The 18,674-nt window shown below is 42.6% G+C and overlaps 1 protein-coding gene across 2 annotated transcripts in view; it reads right to left on the reverse strand.

The window, feature by feature from the left end:
- The window catches only part of LOC109873434 (protein FAM222B-like), a 75,765-nt gene that overhangs the window by 55,211 nt on the left and 1,880 nt on the right, over positions 1–18,674 (reverse strand). The window contains exon 1 of one of the 2 annotated variants that reach the window (XM_031808648.1): positions 11,207–11,413. The exons of the other annotated variant lie outside the window; for it this stretch is intronic. The gene's annotated coding sequence lies outside the window, so the exon portion shown is untranslated. Of the gene's footprint in view, positions 1–11,206; positions 11,414–18,674 lie in introns of those variants that run through there. 2 annotated transcript variants of the gene reach the window in all.

The raw sequence follows: 18,674 nt of genomic DNA on the forward strand, positions 1-18,674 counted from the left end.
TTCTCATCAAGATGTTTTAATACCTTACAGCGAATCTTAAATTTAGACAGTAGACCATTTCCATTCTATGCATTTCCCATTTCAACTATTGAGGCTTCATCATTCCTTACCAAACAATACAATTGAAATGACAACCAATAATGTAATACTGCATCACTAATGTAAGTCTTGAGCATCAAGAGAAAACTGTCTGGGATTCATTGAAGAACATTAAATCACTTAATGGCTCTTCGTTGTGGAAACGTAGCACCCAGATGACAAAATCATCCCTTACAATACTCGATAATTGCACTGAGTCAAGGAGTCTGCGTTTCTCGGGAAACACGTGTTTGAAATTGAATTATCCACCCTTTGGAAAATGTAGGGCAACTGCGCAACGATGTAAAGCGCCACTCTCGGGCAAACTAATGTCAAGCTCTCATTTTTGACGGAGTAAGCAGAAGATATCAAAGAGCAGAATGATTAGATCTCTGATGTAAATTAAATAACTGCTCTCCCAGTTGGCAAAGGAAATTGCACTTTAAAAACTGTCAGACTCCACGAGTAAGGACAGGACATAACATTGCTACATTCTACAACATATTGAAGGACACTGAAGTGTTCATTTGTGACCAGAAACGGTAAATTAGTGGGTGAAATGGCACTTCATTTGGTCAGCATATCATCACTAGGGTTGCAAACTTCTGGAACTTTCCCAAAATTACCTGTTTTTTCCCTCAGAAATCCTGGTTGGAAGACTCCCGGAATTACGAAGGAGTAAGGACAAAATCCGGGAAACCAGTGAATTTTGGGAAAATTACTTGAATTTTGCAACCCTAATCACGACTGATATCAAATCACAGATACAGTATTACACTCTTATAAACTAGAGTGGCTCTTCAACATTGCATAAAAGACAACCATTAAACAGTAGTAGGCCTACATCCCATTGTACAAGTTACAGGTTACAGGAAAAACTGAGCTGGTATTTTGACAGCACAAGTAGCTGAGCAGTAATAGAATGAAACTGACCACTTGAAAAAAAATGTAACGTTACCCCAGGCTCCACTGGATCGTGGGTAGCATTTGGTGAATCTGCACAAATACAGAAAAGATCCCATCTGCTAAAAATGCATGGTAATAGGTGTCCAGAATTGCAGCCGGAAGAAATCTATTCTTTGTAATGAGTAGTCACCTAAACCAGATCTGTCGAGGCACACAGGCTGAAACATCCCCCTCCCTCTCGAAACCCCAAACATTTCCCATATAGCTGCAGCCCAATATGGTGACCAGAGTATGGGCGTGTGGAAAGGAGTGGGGTAAGAAAATAACATTGGTTGATATCATAATGCTTCCCTTGTCGTTTACAATGCTATCAAGTCACAGCCATATCCTTATATGGGAACTAGCATGGGTCTGCAGACATTCTGTTAAACTGCACTTTTCAAAAAGTGATCAAGTGTCAAATATTACCAATATCAATATCACTCCATCTGTATGAGTGAGAATGAAGCAATCCATGTTAATAGGATTTTGTAATGACATTGTTGTATTATTCTATAAAACGTTGGTGAGCATCCACACTAGAGGAAAGTGAATCATTCTACAGTCCTACACCCATCATTCAACTGATCAACGCATCCTACTGCATGTTGCCTATTAATAAGGTGGTAACACTAGACTGTTCATGAGGTCTCTAATGAACAGGTACCGGGGTTAGGAGCATTCAGTGTTTTCAGGGTGTGTTCATTGTCATAGTGAAAACGGCAAATAATACTTCAATGTACATGTAGGCCTAATGAAAAATATAGTAACTCACATTTAAATGTAGCAATTCAACAACAAATGCCATTTTGTCTGCACATATTTTACAGTATGTCATTACCTCATTGCTCAAGTGGTTTGCAAGTGATTTCCATTTTTCTAATGGTTGTCAATTATTTGGGGTCTTCTTTTTCACTGTGCTCATCTCTATGTCCTGTACAACTATTTGCAATGCAACAATGGAACTTGGAACCGGCCAAAAGTGATCACACCAACTAGAGGTTGACCGATTAATCAGAATGGCCGATTAATTAGGGCCGATTTCAAGTTTCCATAGCAATCGGTAATCTGCATTTTTGGACACCAATTATGGCCGATTACATTGCACTCCACGAGGAGACTGCGTGGCAGGCTGACTACCTGTTATGCAAGTGCAGCAAGGAGCCACGGTGAGGTGCTAGCTAGCATTAAACTTATCTTATATAAAACAATCAACCTTCACATAATCACTAGTTAACTACACATGGTTGATGGTATTACTCGTTTATCTAGCTTGTCCTGCGTTGCATATAATCAATGCGGTGCCTGTTAATTTGTCATTGAATCACAGCCTACTTCGCCAAACGGGTGATTTAACAAGCGCATTCGTGAAAAAAGCACTGTCGTTGCACCAATGTGTACCTAACCATAAACGTTAATGCCTTTCTTAAAATCAATACACAAGCATATATTTTTAAACCTGCATATTTAGTTAATATTGCCTACTAACATGATTTTTTTAAACTAGGGAAATTGTGTCACTTTTCTTGCGTTCTGTGCAAGCAGAGTCAGGGTATATGCAGCAGTTTGGGCCGCCTGGCTCATTGCGAACTGTGTGAAGACCATTTCCTTCCTAACAAAGACCGTAACTAATTTGCCTGAATTTTACACAATTATGACATAACATTGAAGGTTGTGCCATGTAACAGCAATATTTAGACTTATGGATGCCACCCGTTAGATAAAATATGTAACAGTTCCGTATTTCACTGAAAGAATAAATGTTTTGTTTTTGAAATTATAGTTTCCGGATTTGACCATATGAATGACCTAAGGCTCGTATTTCTGTGTGTTATTACAATTAAGTCTATGATTTGATAGAGCAGTCTGACTGAGCGGTGGTAGGCAGCAGCAGGCTCGTACGCATTCATTCAAACAGCACTTTCATGCATTTGCCAGCAGCTCTTCGCTGTGCTTCAAGCACTGAGCTGTTTATGACTTCAAGCTTATCAACTCCCAAGATCAGGCTAGCAATACTAAAGTACATATTAGAACATCCAATAGTCAAAGGTATATTAAATACAAATGGTAGAGAGATAAATAGTCCTATAAATAACTTCATCCTAAAACTTCTTACTTGGGAATATTGAAGACTCATGTTAAAAGGAACCACCAGCTTTCATATGTTCTGATGTTGAGCAAGGAACTTAAACATGAGCTTTTTTACGTGGCACATATTGCACTTTTACTTCCTTTTCCAACACTTTGTTTTTGCATTATTTAAACCAAATTGAACATGTTTCATTATTTGAGACTAAATTGATTTTATTGATGTATTATATTAAGTTAAAATAAGTGTTCATTCAGTATTGTTGCAATACATATTTTTTATTTTAAAATCGGCTGATTAATCGACATAGGCTTTTATTGGTTCTCCAGTAATTGGTATCGGAGTTGAAAAATCACAATCGGTCGACCTCTGACACCAATGCACTCTCTCAACTGTCCCTGACATGCATTTCTATACTGTAGGCCTGTTTTAGAGTCAGCAATTAGCAAGAGCAAGCCTGCTTCTTTCCCGAATAGGCTATTAGGCCTAGTATAAAAAAAGTACCCAAATAAATGTCCTATAGCTTTTGCAGCTACAGTTTTTCCTGAGATTTCTTCACGAGAAGAGGAATGGCCTATTGCGGAGGCGCTTGCGTAGCCTATAGCCTGTTGCGCATGGGAACAGCTGGAAGAGACAGGCGAGTGATGTGTATCCAAAGTAAGAAGCTAAATATTAGGCCATTCATTTGCTAAATATTAGGGCTATAGGGTAAATATTTACTTGTCAAAATGCAAGAAAAATGCTAAAATATTATGAAATGGCAGATCTGTGGTGCGTTCCTCCAGGCTGCGCTCTGTGGTCCTTGGGCACGCAAAGCTCCACTATTGATTAGGCCTACATTTTTAGACAAGAAATTGGCTAAAGAAAATAACTTGAAGTAAGCGTCAGGCCGGCTTTTCCTGGGATTTAAAAGGAACAGCCTATATAGCCTAGGATGTAGCCTATATTAGACCATAATTTATAAGCTCAGAATATATCCAGTGAATTTACACAGCGAAAGACAAAAACTATCATATAACTATGTGACCTCACAAGGCTGAGCTCAGTGCACCACCTGCTAGTCCCCACGTCCGCAGCTCGAAAAGCTACCCTATTGTTTTAGAAATGGGGACAATAAATGTATCCTACCTAGGCTACAACAACATTACTATTGTTTCAAGTGAGTACAAAACTCCAGTCTTAAACTACAGTGAATAGCCTATGTCATTTGAATAAACGCTCAAAAGCCTGGTGTTTTTTATGCATATTATTTTCTAAATAACTGCATCCAGCCTGCCAGATTGGGCAACCATTTGGATCAGTTATGGGGGTTTTCTCTGCAGTTTAGTCTACAAGGTCCAGGCACATTAGCAGGAAAGTGTATTTTCTCATGATGTATCAGCTAACAGAAACATGCTAATGCAGGGATTTTTAGTGGCGCACATTTTTATTTTATTTCACCTTTATTTAACCAGGTAGGATAGTTGAGAACAAGTTCTCATTTGCAACTGTGACCTGGATAAAGCATAGCAGTGTGAACAGACAACAACACAGAGTTACACATGGAGTAAACAATAAACAAGTCAATAACATAGTAGAAAAAAAGAATCTATATACATTGTGTGCAAAAGACATGAGGAGGTAGGCAATAAATAGGCCATAGGAGTGAATAATTACAATTTAGTAGAGTGATCAGATGAACATGTGCAGGTAGACATACAGGTGTGCAAAAGAGCAGAAAAGTAAATAAAATAAAAACAGTATGGGGATGAGGTAGGTAAATTGGGTGGGCTATATACCGATGGACTATGTACAGCTGCAGCGATCTGTTAGCTGCTCAGATAGCAGATGTTTAAAGTTGGTGAGGGAGATAAAAGTCTCCAACTTCAGAGATTTTTGCAATTCGTTCCAGTCGCAGGCAGCAGAGAACTGGAAGGAAAGGCGGCCAAATGAGGTTTTGGCTTTAGGGATGATCAGTGAGATACACCTGCTGGAGCGCGTGCTACGGGTGGGTGCTGCCATCGTGACCAGTGAACTGAGATAAGGCGGAGCTTTACCTAGCATAGACTTGTAGATGACCTGGAGCAAGTGGGTCTGGCGACGAACATGTAGCGAGGGCCAGCCGACTACAGCATACAGGTCGCAGTGGTGGGTGGTATAAGGTGCTTTAGTAACAAAACGGATGGCACTGTGAAACTGCATCCAGTTTGCTGAGTAGAGTATTGGAAGCTATTTTGTAGATGGCATCGCCGAAGTCGAGGATCGGTAGGATAGTCAGTTTTACTAAGGTAAGTTTTGCAGCGTGTGTGAAGGAGGCTTTGTTGCGAAATAGAAAGCTGACTCTAGATTTAATTTTGGATTGGAGATGTTTGATATGAGTCTGGAAGGAGAGTTTACAGTCTAGCCAGACACCTAGGTACTTATAGATTGCCACATATTCTAGGTCGGAACCATCCAGGGTGGTGATGCTAGTCGGGCGTGCGGGTGCAGGCAGCGAACGGTTGAAAAGCATGCATTTGGTTTTTACTAGCGTTTAAGAGCAGTTGGAGGCCGCGGAAGGGAAGGGCCAGAAGTATACAGAATGGTATCGTCTGCGTAGAGGTGGATCAGGGAATCGCCCGCAGCAAGAGCAACATCATTGATATATACAGAGAAAAGAGTCGGCCCGAGAATTGAGCCCTGTGGTACCCCCATAGAGACTGCCAGAAAACCAGACAACATGCCCTCCGATTTGACACACTGAACTCTATCTGAGAAGTAGTTGGAGAACCAGGCAAGGCAGTCATTAGAAAAACCAAGGCTACTGAGTCTGCCGATAAGAATATGGTGATTGATAGAGTCGAAAGTCTTGGCCAGGTCGATGAAGACGGGTGCACAGTACTATCTTTTATCGATGGCGGTTATGATATCGTTTAGTACCTTGAGCGTGTCTGAGGTGCACCAGTGACCGGCTCAGAATCCGGATTGCACAGCGGAGAAGGTACAGTGGGATTCGAGATGGTCAGTGATCTGTTTGTTGACATGGCTTTCGAAGACCTTAGATAGGCAGGGTAGGATGGATATAGGTCTGTAACAGTTTGGGTCCAGGGTGTCTCCCCCTTTGAAGAGGGGGATGAACGCAGCAGCTTTCCAATCCTTGGGGATCTCAGATGATACGAAGGAGAGGTTGAACAGGCTGGTAACAGGGGTTGCGACAATGGCGGCGGGCAGTTTCAGAAATAGAGGGTCCAGATAGTCAAGCCCAGCTGATTTGTATGCGTCCAGGTTTTGCAGCTCTTTCAGAACATCTGCTATCTGGATTTGGGTAAAGGAGAAGCTGGGGAGGCGTGGGCAAGTAGCTGCGGGGGGGCGGAGCTGTTGGCCGAGGTTGGAGTAGCCAGGAGGAAGGCATGACCAGCCGTTGAGAAATGCTTGAAGTTTTCGATTATCACGGATTTATCGGTGGTGACCGTGCTACCTAGCCTCAGTGCAGTGGGCACCTGGGAGGAGGTGCTCTTGTTCTCCATGGACTTTACAGTGTCCCAGAACTTTTGGAGTTAGAGCTACAGGATGCAAATTTCTGCTTGAAAAAGATGGCCTTTGCTTTTCTGACTGCCAGCGTGTATTGGTTCCTGACTTCCATGAACAGTTGCATATCGCGGGGACTATTCGATGCTATTGCAGTACGGCACAGGATGTTTTTGTGCTGGTTGAGGGCAGTCAGGTCTGGAGTGAACCAAGGGCTATATCTGTTCTTAGTAGTGCATTTTTTGAACGGAGCATGCTTGTCTAAGATGGTGAGGAAGTTACTTTTATAGAATGACCAGTCATCCTCAACTGACGGGATGAGGTCAATATCCTTCCAGGATACCCGGACCAGGTCGATTAGAAAGGCCTGCTCACAGAAGTGTTTTAGGGAGCTTTATACAGTGATGAGGGGTGGTCGTTTGACCGCGGACCCGTAGCAGATAGAGGCAATGAGGCAGTTATCGCTGAGATCCTGATTGAAGACAGCAGAGGTGTATTTGGAGGGCAGGTTGGTCAGGATAATGTCAATTAGGGTCCCATGTTTACGGATTTAGGGTTGTACCTGGTGGGTTCCTTGATGATTTGTGTGAGATTGAGGGAATCTAGCTTAGATTGTAGGACTGCCGGGGTGTTAAGCATATCCTAGGTCACCTAACAGAACAAACTCTGAAGCTAGATGAGGGGCGATCAATTCACAGATGGTGTCCAGGGCACAGCTGGGAGCTGTAAAATTAGAAGTTCGAACTGTTTGGGCATAGACCTGGAAAGTATGACAGAACTTTGCAGGCTAACTCCTCCCCCTTTGGCAGTTCTATCTTGATGGAAAGTGTTATAGTTGGGTATGGAAATCTCAGAATTTTTGGTGGCCTTCCTAAGCCAGGATTCAGACACGGCAAGAACATCAGGGTTGGCAGAGTGTGCTAAAGCAGTGAGTAAAACAAACTTAGGGAGGAGGCTTCTGATGTTGACATGCATGAAACCAAGGCTTTTTCGATCACAGAAGTCAACAAATGAGGGTGCCTGGGGACATGCAGGGCCTGGGTTTACCTCCACATCACCCGAGGAACAGAGGAGGAGTAGGATGAGGGTGCGGCTAAAGGCTATCAAAACTGGTCGCCTAGAGCGTTGGGGACAAGGAATAAAAGGATCAGATTTATGGGCGTGGTAGAATATATTCAGGGAATAATGTGCAGACAGGGGTATGGTGGGGTGTGGGTACAGCAGAGGTAAGCCCAGGCACTGGGTGATGATAAGAGAGGTATCTCTGGACATGCTGGTTATAATGGGTGAGGTTACCGCATGTGTGGGAGGTGGGACAAAGGAGGTATCAGAGGTGTGAGGAGTGGAGCTAGGGGCTCCATTGTATACTAAAACAATGATAACTGACCTGAACAACAGTATAAAAGGCATATTGATATTTGAGAGAGACATACAGCAAGGCATAAAGTAATCGCAGGTCTTGATTGGGAGAGCTTGCTAAAACAACAGGTGAGACAACAACAGCTAGTCAGCTAACACAACAACAGCAGGTAAAATGGCGATGACTAGGCAGAGAGGGTCGGATTAACTACACACAGAGCCCGAGTTTGCGGCTGGGGCCGACAGATAAAACGTAAATAAACAGAATGGAGTACCGTGATTAATGGACAGTCCAGCAGGCATCAGCTATGTAGCCAAGTGATCATAGTGTCCAGGGGGCAGCAGTAGATGGAACCGCCACTACGCTAGCACACAGGCGACACGGCGTTTAAAGTTAGTAGCCCGGGGATGGTAGGGGGGGGGGGGGGGTCTGCTCAGACGGAGGCCGGTTGAAGGCACAGCGGATGGAGTATTCATCGGCAGACCAGTCGTGGTGGTGCGGCGGGGGGCCGTGACAACAGAGAATCCAAGCCAGATGGCGAAAGAGGTATTGTAGAATTTAATTTGCTAACAGGGAGATGTGCCTGGCTCACGGCTAACTGGTGCTAGCTTCGTGGCAGTGGCGTTAGCCAAGGTCCAGAGTTTACAGCAAGGATCCGGTGGAGTATTGGGCTCTAGCCGTGTATGAGTGGGGTTCGGGTGAACAGCTGAGTAGGCCGGGAGGTGGGCCTCAGGGATAGCTTTGGTACTGGGTGCAAGCTAGCTGTGAAGATCAGCAGTAGTGGTCCAGGGATTACGGCAGGAATCCAGCGTTGTTGTGGAGAGACAGTTCGATACTGATAGACTGGCGAGTATTATCCAGGCTAAAAACAGGGCTGGCTGTGCAGAAGGTAAAAGCCGCTAGCAGTGGCTAACAATGACTAAACAGCTTGTAGCTAATTAGCTGGTTAGCTTCTGGAGGTTCTTGAATGTATTCTCAAATAAAAAATAATAGCGATTCCGTATCACATTGGGTGAGGCAGGGTACCGGAATGTATAATCTAATAAAAAATCAAAAAGAGATTGAAAATAAATATGGGTCCAGTGAGTGGTTGGGCTGGCTGGGGACACGGCGATTTAGACAGTTAGCAGGCCTGTGCTAACAAGCTAACAGTTAGTAGGCCAGGGCATATGAATTATGATAATGCAGAAGCGCGGAGGAAGTTGTATACATAGTTTCCCGCGTTTGGTTTTCGTGTTTTAAAAGCGTTCCAAAATTAGGTGGATAGCAGAGCGGTTTCTACACACCCACTCCCACATAGACAGGTTTGTTGTTTAGCAACAAAACCGAAGCATGCACTACTATGGGGCAAAACATGGGGGTTGGCTAAGACTTGACAGCATGCAAGCTATAATTCGTCTCCAATGTTTATTGAATACGTAAATACATTTGCACAATGAGCACTTGTCTCAAATGCATTGTTACAGTTGTTGGTTGGTCATCCTGGCCATCCAGAATCACAATGACAGGCTAGCTTCTGCCCCATGGAAGCACGCACATAGTTTTCGTAAAGTTGTCAGCTAACCCATCTATACTCTGGGCTGCGGCTACCCCCTCCTCCATATACATGTACAATTGGTTTACTCATCAACCGGGAATTCACATTTCGATTCATGCCAATTGGATCTCGTTCGAATAGGAAGCCTCAGCCAGTCTGACCAATCAAACAGCTTTCTGCAAAGTAAAAAGCCAGATGCACGAGGTCGAGCTTTTGTTACCTTGCCAAACCTCTCACTGGTTTGTGCAAGAGGAGTCCAAGTTAAACACTAATAATACCCTGATGTATATAGGGACAACTAAATGCTGGATCGTCGAGAGAGATTATATTCATGCTAAACTGTGAGACAGTCACAATACTGAGTGTCTGTCTATGAAAATGAGGAACAGTAGCCCTATCAGAAAAAAAGACCTGCTAAAATGATAACAGTTTCTGACATCACATCCTTGACTGTCAGATCAATCTGAATATGGTGGAATTGACACATCTGACCCCCGTCTTGTTTTGTTCTTGCCACTGTTAGCTATGTCAGGTGCTTCTCCAGTCTCTCTCAGCCTCCACCTCACAGAGACAGACCGAACATAAAAATTATTAACCCTTTTAACATTTTTTAACATTTTTTATATATTTAACTAGCCAAGTCAGTTAAGAACAAATTCTCATTTACAATGGCTGCCTGCCCCGGCCAAACCTGGACAACGCTGGGCCAATTGTACACCACACTATCTGACTCTCAATCACGGCCGGAGGTGATAAAGCCTGGATTCGGACCAGGTGTGACGCCTCTTGCAATGAGATGCAGTGTCTTAGACCACTGTGCCACTCTGGAGCCCTTGCATGGCTACTGGATGATTCAGTCAAAGCAGCACAGCAATTGGGCAACACACTGCATAACTTTACTGTAAGCACAACAAATTCGACCTGGCCCTCCCACCAGCGGCAGGCTGTCCAAATGCAGAAAGTTGGCAATCAATTAATTATCCATCTCCCCAGAGAAGAACACACCCGCTATTCGCCCCTGGCTGAGATGACAATATTTTGAGGAGGTGGTAGGCTTGTAAACTACATAGTTGACTCGTTATTCAGTGAACTGAAAATCAACCTGTGTGTAATTCAAAACAATTAGCTAGTTAATGTCACAATAAAGAAAATACAATCTTCATTTTCTAACAAATTGATTATAGTCGATAACTACAATACATTAGCTAGCTAAATGTTCGACAAAATGGTTAGGTAAAATAATGTATAGCGAATTAATTTGAGGATAATGTAATCCGTTATAATCCGTGCTGGCTAGTTGACACATTCAGTAGAGAAAACTGAAGTATCGAACGTAATGCCAAAATTCAGCTACCACTAACCTTGAATTAAGAGTTATTTGAACAAGGGAATAACGTTTAATCAAATTTTTGTAAGTGCAATATCGATAGCCAGCTTGTTCGCTTGCCCAAGATGTACTCTTAAAGGATCCTACTGTATAGTTACAACTTAAGGTCCAATGACTCGTATGTGTAATGGACCCGAGAGTCATGATCAAGGGCTAGCTTGTTAGCATGCTAACTCGTAGCAGGCTAACTAATGAAACACAAAGCTAGCAGCTTGTTAGCTAACGTTGACTCCTTTGTTGCCGTCTCTGCTTTGCACACATTTACGACAAGTAATCATCTTCCTGTGTGATGAACTAAATCAGATATTAGGTAGAAATACTTACTCTCCATGTACCTCCTCAAAAGGCATTGCTTAAAACATCGCCATGGTTTAAAATTCAAATAGAGATTTGTTTTGCTATTTGTTGTTACTCTGCGTTGCCGAATCACTGCTGCTGCTGTCTGCGGCAGAAACTTCCAACGCATGCGCAGGATTTCTCAGCACCGAGCCAAGTCGGTCTTCTTGACTGAAGTTTTCCCATAAAACCAGTTTGGTTAATTTTCCTAAATAATGATTAAGGTTTTGATAAGGTTAGGCATAGCTGGTCACAGAACTGTGGTCAGTGACAACGTTTAACCGGGCAAAGTCCCAAGAAAAGAATGAGGGACATATCATCGATTAATAAACTCATGAAATGCATTGCTCTACTTAATAACATTTCCAGAATTGAATTGATATCCTTCATTTCTGTGACAATAACAAAGGTGGTGATCATTATCATATTGATGGCGATATTGAATGCATAACATCTTGGTACACAATATATGTTAAATAAAAAATAAATACAAATATGACTGGGCAAAAGTTTAATATTAATATTACAAATATTTTTATATTTCTACATTTGCAAGACTAGAAAACAGTTCATTTCTTATCACAGTAATTCAAAGCATGTATATGTACACATAATCCAGTGTCCACTTCATTCACCTCCCTAAAATATAGCCGGGGACTATAATTCAGGCTAATTTAAATCCATTTTACCTCATTTCTACCAGCGTGTCACATGCGCAACCGGCTTCATCAAAAAGTGCATTGACGACATCGTCCTCACAGTGACCGTACGTACATATCCCATCCAGAAGCCATGGATTACAGACAACATCCGCACCGAGCTAAATGCTAGAGCTACTGCTTTCAAGGAGCGGAAGACTAATCTGGACGCTTATAAGAAATCCCACTATGCCCTCAGATGAACCATCAAACAGGTAAAGCGTCAATACAGGACTAAGATTGAATCCTACTACACCACCTCTGACGCTTGTCGGATGTGGCAGGGCTTTAAAACTATTACAGACTACAAAGGGAAACCTAGCCGCAAGCTGCCCAGTGACGCAAGCCTACCAGATGAGCTAGATGTCTTTTATGCTCGCTTCGAGGCAAGAAACACTGATGCATGCATGAGAGCACCAGCTGTTCAGAATGACTGTGTGATCACGATATCCATAGCCAATGTGAGCAAGACCTTTAAACAGGTCAACATTCACAAAGCCGTGGGGCCAGACATTACCAGGACGTGTACTCAAAGCATGCCCGGACCAACTGGCAAGTGTCTTCACTGACATTTTTACCCTCTCCCTGACCAAGTCTGTAATACCTACATGTTTTAAACAGACCACCATAGTGCCCAAGAAAGCGAAGGTAACCTGCCTAAATGATTACCACCCCGTAACATTCACATTGGTAGCCATGAAGTGCTTTGAAAGGCTGGTCATGGCTCACATCAACACCATCATGCCGGAAACCCTAGACCCACTCCAATTCTCATACCGCACCAACAGATCCACAGATTACACAATCTCAATCGTACTCCACACTGCCCTTTCCCACCTGGACAAAAGGAACACCTATGTGAGAATGCTGTTCATTGACTACAGCTCAGCATTGAACACCATAGTACCCACGAAGCTCATCACTAAGCTAAGGACCCTGGGACTAAACACCTCCCTCTGCAACTGGATCCTGGACTTCCTGACGGCCCGCCCCCCAGGTGGTAAGGGTAGGCAACAACACATCTGCCACGATGATCCTCAACACTGAGGCCCCTCCTGTACTCCCTGTTCACCCGCAACTGCGTGGCCAAGCCCGACTCCAATACCATCATTAAGTTTGCTGACGACACAGTGGTAGGCCTGATTACCGACATCGATGAGACAGCCTATAGGAAGGAGGTCAGAGACCTGGCAGTGTGGTACCAGGACAACAACATCTCAATGTGACTGGGCTGAAGTGGAGCGGGTCGAGAGTTTCACGTTCCTTGGTGTCCACATCACCAACATACTATCATGGTTCAAACACACCAAGACAAAAGAACACAACAACACCTTTACCCCCCCAGAGACTGAAATGATTTGGCATGGGTCCCCAGATCCTCAAAAAGTTCCACAGCTGCACCATCGGGAGCATCTTGACTGGTTGCATCACGGCAAGCGGTACCGGAGCACGAAGTCTAGGACCAAAAGGCTCCTTAACAGCTTCTACCCCCAAGCCATAAGACTGCTGAACAATTAATCTAATGGCCACCCAGACTATTTACATTGACTCCCCCCTCCTTTGTTTTTACACTGCTGCTACTCTCTGTTTATTATCTATACATAGTCATGTTACAAATTACTTCGACTAACCTGTACCCCCGCACATTGACTCCGTACCGTAAATATTTTCTTAACTCTATTTCTTCAATTGCATTATTGGGTAAGGGCTTGTAAGTAAGCATTTCACGGTAATTTCATACAACAGGTATTCGGCGCATGTGACAAATAACATTTGATTTGATTGACTTGATTGACTACCCTAGGCAGGGTAGCCTAGTGGTTAGAGCGTTGGACTAGTGACCAGAAGGTTGCAAGTTCAAATCCCCGAGCTGACAAGGTACAAATCTGTCGTTCTGCCCCTGAACAGGCAGTTAACCCACTGTTCCTAGGCCGTCATTGAAAATAAGAAGTTTTTCTTAACTGACTTTCCTCGTTAAATAAAGGTAAAAAAATATATATAAAAAAAAAAACCTGGGGCACCATGGGAAAACTAGTTTTTATTGAGTTTTTATTTCCCAAATTAACTCAAAGAATATCAGAATATCGATTTTACAACAGCCTCTAATGAACCAGTTGCCTCTACCAATCTCGTTCTGAACGTCGTATAGCCCGTGAATCTGCACAGACCCGGGTCTCACCAATGAATTCGTACCACACCAATCTTAGTTTAATATTTATTTACTAAAAAGCAAAAAATATGATAAAAGATACACATAGACAAAACACATTATAGGCTATTGATTAGAACTTAGTATAACGGGCCAACACACGATAGCGCGTGTTACCCACAATGGGGATTTCAAAAGAGAGAGAAAAAAGAAAGTACACGAGAAATATACATTTGGGTGAATTTGTCAGCTATGTTATTCTAACCCTAGCCTTGCCCCAAACTGCCGCTCTTATGGGTCAGAATATAATGATGCAATTACGTGGGGATAATCTCTGATGATTCTCTGCATGGACCGTTCAGCTGTTCGATGACACACTTCTCCTGCGCACCTCCCTGCTCGTCCTCCCGATGTCAGTGTCCTTTTGGCTGAGGAGTCTGTTCCCTCACCCTTTGCTCTGGAAGGGGTCTTCTGAGGACAGACGGCTCTGTAGCTCAGAGCTCACAGCATAGGAATGAAACCCTTTAGATACCACGGTTCGATGGGAGATGGAGGCTAGGTGGTTCGACTTGAATTTACCCGCTTAGACACAGATACTCATCCGTAGCTTGGGTAGAAAAGGATTTCTTTGTTTTCAAACTTGCGTTGCGTTCTGGGTTCGTTTACTTTTTAGACCTTGCTGCAGCTGGGGTCACGTAGTCTCCCTGTAAATTCTATACTCACAGGTTTTATACCCTTGGGTCAGAAGTGGGCGTAACCGCCTTTAGGGCAATTCTCTGGGCATACCAAGTTAATGAGGCAAGGTCTAGATTTGATTCAAATCCAATTTTAGACAACTAACTTAACATTTCATCTTCCCCAAAACATTCTCTTTGATTTAGATATTTTCCACACAACGTACAATATATAAACATCAAACATATACTAGGAAAACTCTTCACATTACAATGTTTTCGTAATAACGTCATCTATTAACCTTTAATAACAAAACAAAAATGACATACATTTTCATATTCCATCTATCGTCATGACCACCATTGTGGCTGACGGAAACCATTGTTCCAAAGTCCCTTTATTTCATGTTTAATGTTCTGAGGCTGGTTCTCCATAGTAACAGGACAAAGGAATTTGTCTGTGGCCTGAGATTTACCAGGGGCGTGAGGGATCATAAAACCCCCCCACATCTTCAGACCCCTAGATCTCTCCTCCTCTGTTGGGGTTGAGAGATAATCTGTAGGGTTGTGGTCTCCTGTAAAATGACCTGGTCAGGACAGTCATGACAATGTACTATATCATTCCCTTATATTATAGTATATACCATGTCTGCATGCCAGGTATTTAGGAGCAGGTAATTATATATCTGTGATAAAATAATGAATATCTCTTTGCTGGGAAAAATACAAAACAAGTTACAAACAGGTAGGCAAAGTTTTTTAAAAATCTTAAAATGGTGATTTGAATCTGCAATACTACTGTACCATGAATGATAATATGATATACAGTTGAAGACGGAAGTTTACATACATTTAGGTTGGAGTCATTAAAACTCGTTTTTCAACCACTCCACAACTTTCTTGTTAACAAACTATAGTTTTGGCAAGTCGGTTAGGACATCTACTTTGTGCATGACACAAGTACTTTTTCCATCAATTGTTTACAGACAGATTATTTCACTTATAATTTACAGTATCACAATTCCAGTGGGTCAGAAGTTTACATACACTAAGTTGACTGTGCCTTTAAATGTCATGCCTTTAGAAGCTTCTGATGGGCTAATTAACATAATTTGAGTCAATTGGAGGTACCACGTTCATCTGTACAAACAATAATAGTACACAAGTATAAACACCACGGGCCACACAGCCGTCATACCGCTCAGGAAGGAGACATGTTCTGTCTCCTAGAGAAGAACGCACTTTGGTGCGAAAAGTGCAAATCAATCCCAGAACAACAGAAAAGGACATTGTGAAGATGCTGGAGGAAACAGGTACAAAAGTATCTATATCCACAGTAAAACGAGTCCTATATCGACATAATCTGAAAGGCCGCTCAGCTAGGAAGAAGCCACTGCTCCAAAACCGCCATAAAAAAGACAGACTATGGTTTGCAACTGCACATGGGGACAAAGATTGTACTTTTTTGAGAAATGTCCTCTGGTCTGATGAAATAAAAACAGAACTGTTTGGCATCATTATGTTTGGAGGAAAAAGGGGGAGGCATGAAAGCCGAAGAACACCATCCCAAATGTGATGTTGTTTTGTGGGGGTGCTTTGCTGCAGGAGGGACTTGTGCACTTCACAAAATAGATGGCATCATGAGGCAGGACAATTATGTGGATATATTGAAGCAACATCTCAAAACATCAGTGAGGAAGTTAAAGCTTGGTCGCAAATGGGTCTTCCAAATGGACAATGACCCCAAGCATACTTCCAAAGTTGTGGCAAAATGGCTTAAGGACAACAAAGTCAAGGTATTGGAGTGGCCATCACAAAGCTCTGACCTCAATCCCATAGAAAATTTGTGGGCAGAACTGAAAAAGCGTGTGCGAGCAAGGAGGCCTACAAACCTGACTCAGTTACACCAGCTCAGTCAGGAGGAATGGGCCAAAGTTCACCCAACTTATTGTGGGAAGCTTGTGGAAGACTACCTGAAACATTTGAACCAAGTTAAACAATTTAAAGGCAATGCTACCAAATACTAATTGAGTGCATGTAAACTTCTGACCCACTGAGAATATGATGAAAGAAATAAAAGCTGAAATAAATCATTCTCTATACTATTATTCTGACATTTCACATTTTTTAAATAAAGTGGTGATCCTAACTGACCTAAGACAGGGAATGTTTACTAGGATTAAATGTCAGGAAATGTGAAACACGGAGTTTAAATGTATCTGGCTAAGGTGTATGTAATCTTCCGACTTCAACTGTAACTGATTGAGACATCATATGTCATTATATAATACATGGAAATTACTTGGTTATCATCCCGACCAGACCATTACAATGACCCAAGACAAATCCTGCCTGGCCTGCAAGTGTTACTGCACCCAAATCCCAACATGAAGTGAAGGGGGCAGGGGGGGAGCTCTGTCTGAAAGCCCAATCACAGTGACTTCATCTGGGGATGGGAAAGTAACAGCACAGCAGTGGGCACATCAGGCCATAATACAAAGTTAATGAAGCAGAATGGTGTCTTTTCTCCTGCCCCAGAATAATGTCAATACAGGATGTTTAGGAAAGCTGTACCTAATTACGCTTTTTAAATTCACCGCCGACATGATTGATGATTTCAAAGGGAGGCATAATCGATCCACTTTACAGACAAGTCATATTGATTGCAAGTCTAGATTGTCATTGGAGAGAGAAAAAAGTTAGTCAGAGGGACTTTACAATCAGAGAATCTTTGTGACCTGGTGGATGTTTCTTAAAAAGCATTTTGATGAAGGCCTTATAGAGGATGTGGCAGCTGTGCAGCTGCTGTATTGTGTTACTGACTGCAATCATCTGTAATGGATTGGTGAATGCTCGGTTGCATTGGCAAACCCTGCCTGCCTTCTCCCACAGCTATCTCTTGACGTGCTCATGTCTCATGCTTATTATTTCATAAACTTTGTTATTCCTCGCCAGCAGCAAGGTTGACAGCATCACTCTAGCAGCTGCCTGTTAAGGCACATCTAGTTAGTCTGACTGCTATAGGAGATGCTGGGTAAATTTGACGTGACAGGAGTTACTTTCTGCCTGGAGTCAACATAGATGAGCAAGAGGAATGGAATTCACTGTATGTTTTGGGGGATGTTACTGGCTTCATTGTTACTGACAATTAAGAAACATTACTGCTATCAAACATCACAGATGCAAGATAGAGAATAGAATGAATTGGAAATGAACCAGATCAGAGAAGAGATCTTCTATGACAGTATTCAATTTCCACTTGACAGGGGCACTTTAAATGGCAACATGGGCTCTACAATAATTTATGATTAAATGGTTTGCAGGCACAGCCATTTTGTTCTTTTTGGAAAGAGCCCTTTCCCTTTTTGAAGGCCAATGTTAATGCAGTCATAGAAAGAACTCTGATGCACTCCCACGTGAAATGGCCATGTGTGGAAAGCCCTGAGGGAGCAAAGGCCTTGAATAAATGTGTGCATGTGTGCGTGTGTGTGTGTGTGTGTGTGTGCGTGTGTGTGTGTGCGTGAGTTTTTGAAAGCTCGTGAGAGAGAGCTCAGTTCCAACATACTGATCCTCAAATATCCTTCAGTTTCTAGTTCCACTGAAAGTCTATTCCACAGTGAGTGTCTGCTAAAGGCTATGTTTTTGTTGCTCCCTCTTTTTCTGCACAACTTTTAGAGTTGGATGACGACAGATTGTGAGCTACCTGATATCCTACATCATCCTCCCCAGTGGAGGTGTTTGTTACATCCTGAGGGAGTCCTGGAAGACTAACAAGCAGACGGCATATTTGATGGACTATGAGGAAAACATCTGCTCTCTCTTGCTTTACTTGCGAGGAAGGAGACTGAAAACAACATAATAAAATAGAACAAATCAATCGATCAACTACATATACACTCCCTTATCCTTAAATTAACCTTAGAGCAGACTTATAA

Source organism: Oncorhynchus kisutch, linkage group LG28, assembly GCF_002021735.2.
Source record: "Oncorhynchus kisutch isolate 150728-3 linkage group LG28, Okis_V2, whole genome shotgun sequence".
Lineage (NCBI taxonomy): Eukaryota > Metazoa > Chordata > Actinopteri > Salmoniformes > Salmonidae > Oncorhynchus > Oncorhynchus kisutch.